The sequence below is a fragment of the Colobus angolensis genome, unplaced genomic scaffold, assembly GCF_000951035.1.
Source record: "Colobus angolensis palliatus isolate OR3802 unplaced genomic scaffold, Cang.pa_1.0 Scaffold341, whole genome shotgun sequence".
NCBI classification, from domain to species: Eukaryota; Metazoa; Chordata; class Mammalia; order Primates; family Cercopithecidae; genus Colobus; species Colobus angolensis.
Window position 1 is genome coordinate 2,620,312 of NW_012116722.1, and position 8,056 is coordinate 2,628,367.

The 8,056-nt window shown below is 42.8% G+C and overlaps 1 pseudogene; it reads left to right on the forward strand.

Moving 5' to 3' along the window:
* Positions 1-300: 300 nt before the first annotated feature.
* Positions 301-1,350, forward strand: LOC105519268 (annotated as a pseudogene).
* The last annotated feature ends 6,706 nt before the right edge of the window (positions 1,351-8,056 follow it).

Genomic DNA, 8,056 nt, shown 5'->3' on the forward strand with positions numbered 1-8,056 from the left:
AATGTATGTGATGGTATTCAATTTTGCACCAGAAAAGAGGGTAAGGAAAGCAATGGACATGTCATATTAAGACAGACTGTGTCAGGCCGGATTGTGCGAATCTAGGGCCAAGTCAGCCAGCCCAGAAGGAAGTAACCACAGCAGGTACCTAAATGAGGCAGGACAGGCCGGGAGCAGGCGCCACTGCCAGTGAGAACCTGGGCCCTGAGCCGGGAGAGAGTTTGCTGGGGCTGAGTCTGGGGCGCACAGGCCCTGACCTTCGCCCTCTGACCTCTCCCCTCGCAGGTGACCACGGGGATCATGTTGGCAGCCAGCTTGCTGCTTGCAGGGCAGCCGCCACCACCTCTGCCGGCCCTGGTGGGGCTGCCGCCACCTCCGTCCTAGCATCTGGGCTTCAGGCTGCAGCCACTGGGAGGCGGCCTGGGCACCAGGACCAGTGTGGGTGGAAGTTCGGAACGGACCCCCAGGGCTGCAACTGACAGTACAGCAGGGGGTGCCGAGGATGTGGCCTGCGGCCGCCTGCCCAAGCCCTGCACATTCGAGGAGTGCCACCGGAAGTTCAAGGAGCTGTAGATGGAAGGTGTCAAGTTCACAGTGAACGTAGGGTTGAGTAAGCATTTCCAGGTGAACCACATAGTAACCCTCAGCACAATCAGGGAGTCCGACTACCACTTTGGTGTCACATATATGGGGACAAAGCAGCTGAGTCCCACAGAGGCATTCCCTGTACTGGTGGGTGACATGGACAACAGTGGCGACCTCAATGCTCAGGTCATTCACCAGCTGGGCCCCAGCCTCAAGTCCAATACGGCCATCCAGACCCAGCCGTCGAAGTTTGTGAACTGGCAGGTGGATGGGGAGTACCGGGGCTCTGACTTCATAGTGGACGTCACCCTGGAGAACCCAGATGTCCTGATGGGTTCAGGAATCCTTGTAACCCACTACCTACAGAGCATAACGCCTTGCCTGGCCCTGGGCAGAGAGCGGGTCTACCACCGACGGCCTGAGGAGGAGCGCACTGTCGAGTCTCTAACTGGGAAATACACATTGAACAACTGGTTGGCAACGGTAATGTTGGGTTGGACATAATACCACAAACCCAGTGATCAGCTGCAGGTGGATGTGGAGTCTGAGGCCAGTACAAGGCTGCAGGACACCAATGTCTCCTTTGGGTAAAAGCTGGACCTGCCCAAGGTCAACCTCCTCTTCAAAGGGTCTGTGGAAAACAACTGGATCCTGGGTGCCACGCTGGAGAAGCTCCCACCCCTGCCTCTGACACCCGCCCTCGGGGCCTTCCTGAATCACTGCAAGAACAAGTTAGGGTGTGGCTTTGGCTTCACCATCGTCTGAGCTCTCCTGACCCTTCCATACCTTATCCTCCTTCAGATTCTACCTCCACCCTCCTCCTGCCACAGAGGGTAGACCTGGGCCCCCTCCCCGTCCCTTCCTTCCCTCCTCTGGGGTCAGGTGGACAGCAGAAAGGAGGGACCCAAGCACCCCAGCAGCTGAGAAGGGGATTCTGGAACCGACTGGCGCTTCCGGATTCTGAGTACCAGGGGCAGCGTGTCCAGTGGGCCTGGGGTCGGTCCTGGAAGGGATTCTGGAATTGAGTGGCACACAGGATTCTGAGAACAAGGGGTAGAGGCAGCCAGACAACCTCAGGGAGGAATGTATTGGAGTCCCCATCCTCCAAAGGGCCTGGGCCTGCTCCAAGGGGGCAGTGAGAGGACTTCCCCATCCCTGGTCAGTCTGCCCTGCCGCTATCCACTTTCCCAACTACCCCTCGGTATAAATCATGTTTGTAAGTTATGGAAGAACTGGGACATTTTACAGAAAAAAAAAATATATATGTATACGTGGAAAAAGAAAACGAAAAAAAAAAATTAGGCAGGACAGAGGTCAGGTCAAGGAAGGCCAGCTAGTTCAGAGAGTGTGGAGCAGGGTTGGGAGTCAGCATGGAATGGAGGTTTTGTGGGTCAAGGCAGCAAGTCCACATCAGTGAGGTCAGACCCTGGCACCAGAATTCCAGGACAGTTGAAAGACACAGCTGAAGGCCTAGGCCAACAGGAAACAAGAAACCAGACACCAGCACCAAGCATAGAGCTTGACCCTGGGCACATTTTCTTTGGAGCTCCTCTTCCACTCCCAGCATGGGGCAGGACTGATCATGCATGATGCTGGGACTCAGTTTATAAAAGGAGACATGTGGCTAGAGTACAGAAATGAGAAGGTCAGAGGCCAACAATTCCTACCAAGTTGGGCTCAGTGAAAACCAGTATCTTCTCTTTGATCAGTCACTCCAAAAAAATATCAGGATGTTCAGGCCATCTATTTCACTGTTGATCATGCTACCCCAAAGAGTCTTTTGTATGGATATGTAGTTTTTGCCTTACAAAGCCACAGAATACAAAGAATATGCTGATTTTTTCTTTTTCTTTTTCTTTTCTTTTCTTTTTTTTTTTTCTTTCATTTTTTGAGATGGAGTTTCTCTCTTTCCCCCAGGCTGGAGTGCAATGGCACGATCTCGGTTCACTGCAACCTCTGCCTCCTGGGTTCAAGCGATTCTCCTGCCTCAGCCTCCCAAGTAGCTGGGATTGCAGGCACATGCCATGACACCCAGCTAATTTTTGCCTTTTTAGTAAAGACGGGGTTTCACCATGTTGGCCAGGCTGGTCTTGAACTCCTGATCTCAAGTGATCCACCTGCCTTGGCCTCCCAAAATGCTAGGATTACAAGTGTGAGCCACTTTGCCTGGCCCTATGCTGAATTTTTCTAACTGCCTGACTCTATCGTCCATGCTGAAAACTATCAAACATATTATGTAACACGTGATATTTTGTATTACTTGCCAAATGTAACAATTCAGTTTTGGAATGGAATCTAGGCAAAAGTATAAAGCGGGAAGAGTTTTAATATGAGTTGATGATAATAATTTTTTTGCCAGAGGTATTCAAAATGTGATGTGGTAGCCAGCCTCCACGAGGACTCCCTGCAATCCCCACTCCTTGGTATTCACACCCTTGTCTAGTCCCCTCCCACGTTGTATGAGGGTTGGTCTGTGTGACCAATAAAACACACACACATTGTCAGCATTCTGGTCCTTTTCTGAATTAGTGTTTCCCAAAGTGATGTTCTTCAAAATCAGATTGAGCAGAAATGACAATTGTTGTTATGACAAAGAAAATGAAAAAAGAAAAAAAAATGGAAAATAGTGTGCTAAGCAAAATGAGAAAGTTTCCTTATTTTTAGGACTTCCTAGAGCTTTTAATATGCTAAGTGCAGTGTGAAACTATAGGAAGAATATTGAGAATTCAGGGTATTCTAATCCTATGTGACCCCGGAAATCTTCTTTTTTTGGGGAAGGTTTGCAGCATTATGTTCACCAGTATTCACTTTGGTGAATGCTTCTCTAAAGTTTTCTTGGCTGGGCATGGTGGTTGGTTCATGCCTGTAATCTCAGCACTTTAGGAGGTTGAGGTGGGCACATCACCTGAGGTCAGGAGTTCGAGACCAGCCTGGCCAACATGGTGAAACCCCATCTCTACTAAAATCACAAAAAATTAGCCAGGTGTGGTGGTGCATGCCTGTAATCCCAGCTACTCGGGAGGCTGAGGCACCAAAATTGCTTGAATCCAGAAGGCGGAGGTTGTAGTAAGCTGAGATTGTGCCACTGCACTCCAGCCTGGGTGACAGAGTGAGACTCTTGTCTCAAAAAAAAAAGTTTTCTTTGTTAATATTGTTTTGAAAATGTAGTATACTAAACAGAGCATGATACCTTTCATGTGACTGACCAGTAAAAAGAAAAAAAATCTCGTTATAAGATGCAATTTCAACTTTATTAAAACAAAGTCTTCTTTCAACCCATTGACAGCTGAGACAATCCTTTCATTTTTTTTCTTTCTTCTTAGCACCAGGAACCTCCTATACAGCCAGCCTCTATTCTGATGTTGGGGGGAAAAGCACATATGGCATAAATAGGCTATAACATTTTTTAAGAACCAAAGTATTTTAGAAAATACTTGAGAAAATATGTCTTTGTGGTTAGATTTGACATGAATACTGAACCAAGATCCCTGAATGATAGACTACAACTCTCAGCTTCCTGAAGATTATTACTCCTTCACTTGTGTTATTTTAAAAATTCATTTATTGCCTTGGATTTAAATCTTAAAAGGTTAATCACAAAACATCAGCTTGATACATTTTTAAAATTAATGGCCCAAAATTGAATCTTAGAAGTTCAGAATTTTTTAGTAATAATTTTTTTTGAAGGAAGAACAAAGACTTCCTTATTTCCAAATCTATCAAATTAGAGAAATTAGAGTAAACCTGTAATACACCTAGTGATAATGAGCTCATCTCACATAAAGCCAAGGACTCAATTCTTATCAAGGGAATGTTTCAGTAATTTGCATGTTTATATCTTGGTTCCTCCTTTCTCACCTGGAAAGTACGTTGAAATTACTTGTTGTATTAGTCTGTTTTCACACTGCTGATAAAGACATACACCCCTGAGACAGGGAAGGAGAAGAGGTTTAATGAACTTACAGTTCCATATGGCTGGGGAGGCATCACAATCCGGGCCAAAGGCAAGGAGGAGCGAGTCATGTCTTACCTGGATGGTGGTGGGCAGAGACAGAGAGAGCTTGTGCAGGGAAACTCCCATTTTTAAAACCATCAGATCTTGTGAGACTTATTCACTATCATGAGAACAGCATGGGAAAAACCTGCCCCCATGATTCAATTACCTCCCACCAGATTTCTCCCAAGACATGTGGGAATTGTAGGAGTTACAATTCAAGATGAGATTGAGTGGGGACACAGACAAACCATATCACTTGTCAACAATCTCACTTTTATTTGAAGCATAGAAAAGTGTCTTGTTATTTACATTAGGAGATATACCTAATGTAAATAACAAGACACTTTTCTATGCTTCAAATAAAAGTGAGATTTTGCAGTACACCAACATGGCACATGTATACATATGTAACAAACCTGCACTTTATGCACATGTACCCTAAACTTAAAGTGTAATAAAAAAAAAAAAGAAAAATGTCTTGTTAAATATGAGAAATAAGAGAAAATGTGTAGAAGTACCCAGTCATCTTTAGGAAAAAAGAACTGTCTCAGAGATTCATGGAAAGGACTATTTCAGGTACTCTGGGTCATAGGCTTCTAGGGCACAAGCTTCTGACGGCATTTCTTGTTTGTTTGGTTTTTTTTCAGACAGAGTCTCACAGTGCTGCCCAGGTTGGAGTGCACTGGTGCAATCACGTCTCACACTGCAGCCTTGACATCCTGGGCTTAAGCAATCCTCCCACTTCAGCCTCCCAAGTAGCAGGGACCACAGGTGTGTGCTACCATGCTTGGCTAGTTATCTAACTTTTTGTACAGACTGGGTCTCACTATGTTGCCCAGGCTGGTCATGAACTCTTGGGCTCAAGCAATCCTCCCTCCTTGGCCTCCCAAAGTATTGGGATTATAGGTATGAGCCATCGGGCCCAGGCTGACGGCATTTCTTAATTATTTTTGAGACCATACCACTGTACTGAGTCAAGATTTCTAGAACTCTAGTGGAGAAGCCAATGAGTTAATGATATTGCTAACCCAGGAGTGAACAGAATAATAATTAATTATATATGACTGAATGGATTATAGTTCTTTGAATGAATTACGTAGGACTCATAAAAAATGATCATGGATTTTGTTTGGAATCTTGTGGATGCTGTGCTATGTTTTGATTATAAGGAACCTCTTTCTCTCTTCTTCTACATTCTTTGTAACGTGTAACAATTTAGTAGATTGTACTTTTGTAAACAGAACTGGAACAATTCTATTTTTCCTTGGCTTGATTCTTCCAGAATCTGCAAATTCTTAAATTTTTATTTTCATAGCAACATAATTTTTCTGCGTAGATTCAATGACTCTGACCCCTTTGTTAACAGGACGTAATTAGAAACATTGCTTATATAAACCAAAGCTTTGACTGACTTGACTGACATGTCATATTTGAGAATGACGGTCATAGAAACATAGAATTGACTGTTAGGAGCTAAGGTTGATTTTATGTAGCTAATGCCTACAAAGCTCTCTTGGGAAAACCCAGCCTGGTATCTGGCTTACAGTTTCCAGCCTTATAGGTGAGTAAGGAAGGTCACATCCTGGCAGGCCCGGGAACTTTACAATATTTTGGAAACCTTGAGAAGAGAGGAGTTCATCCAAATCTAAAGGTACTGAAGGTAAAGTCTGGTATTGAGTTATTGGCCTGGCTTCCTAGCCTTGACATGCTTTTAGAAGTCTAATCTCAAATTCCCTATGAAAAATTTCAGTAAAGCAAACTAAAAAAATTTCAGTAAAGCAAACTAAAATTCATGGTAATTCCATGGTATAAATTACCATTCTTTCTGTATTCATGTAAATGATCAGGCCAAATCTAATGATATTGATCCTATTTTATAGTCCAGAAAAATTTTTCTTTGGGATTGTCTTTGATCATAAAAGGATAACTATTGAGAAAAATTTTGTTTTTCATAGAAAATTATAGCACACTATTGTGGTTTATCAGATTCTGATCATATCCATTGTCTTTGAGCTATATAGCATCTCTTTGTTAATTGTAGGTAACTAATGAATATGAAAAAAATCTCCAAAACATGTTAACATGTTACTTACCTGTAAATTGAACTGAATCCTGTCATCTTTCATTCATCGCCAACTCTTACCAAATTTTCAATTCTTCCATTTTTTTTTAAACTAGCCACAACCCTCTCCCTCCTGATGTGGCATCACTGAGAATTAAATCCTAACTGCTCAGATTTTTATTGGAACTCTAGGTTGCTTTGTAGCTGGCCTTCCCCACACCACACCCACAAGGATCTGAAGAAACGTTGAGAGTTAAAGCCCAATGACTTGATATGTACTTCAAAAGTCTCATCACCACAGCAGTCCATGCATGCGCTGGATCTCTCCCTGGACCAGCCATTGTCTGGACCACTAAGGAAGTCTGGCAAAATACTCAGGTCATGCTCATGCATGCCCGTATTGATAGGTCACTCTGAGTATGAACAACATCACCAGTTTTGAAATCTTTGCTTGAAGGAACTCAACCAGCAGCCTCTGGTAACCACCATTCCACTCTATTTCTGTAAGTTTGAATGTTTTAGATTCCACATGCTGTGAGATCATACCGTATCTGTGCCTGGCTTATTTCACTTAACATAATGTCCTCGATGTTTATCCATGTTGTCACAAATGACAGAATTTCTTGGGTTTTATTTTTTGTTTATTTATTTATTTATTTTTAAAGGCTGAATAGTACCGTATTCCATTGTATGTGTATATACCGCATTTTAAAAATCCATTCATTGATGAATGCTTAGGTTGCTTCCACATCTTGGCTAGTGTGAATAATGTTGCAATAAATGTAGAAGTGCAGATATCTATTCCACATACTAATTTAGTTCCTTTGGGTATATACATAGTAGTGGGATTGCTGGATCATATGGTAATTCTATTTTTAGTTTTTTGAAGAACCTCCATACTGTCTTCCAAAATGGCTGTAATAATTTATAATACCACCAACAGTATATAAAGATTGCCTTTTCTCAAAAACCTCACCAACACTTGTTATCTTACATCTTTTTGACGATAGCCTACCTAACATGTGTAAGGTGATAGCTCATTGTGGCTTTAATTTGCACTTCTCTTATTGTTACAGATGTTGAGCATTTAAAATATGTATCTATTGGCCATCTGTATGTCTTCTTTTGATAAATGTCTATTCAAGTCATTTGCCCGTTTTTGAATAAGGTTATTTGTTTTCTTGTTATTGGATAGTTTGATTTCCCTTGTGTATTTTGGATATTAGCCCCTTATGAATGATTTGCAAATATTTTCTCCCAGTCTGGGGCTTGTCTCTTCACTCTGTTAATTGTTTCCTTTGTTGTACAGGAGCTTTTTAGTTTGACACAATCCCATTTGTCTATTTTTGCTTTTGTTGCCTGTGCTTTTGGGGCCATATCCATAAAATCACTGCCCAGACCATGTCATGGAG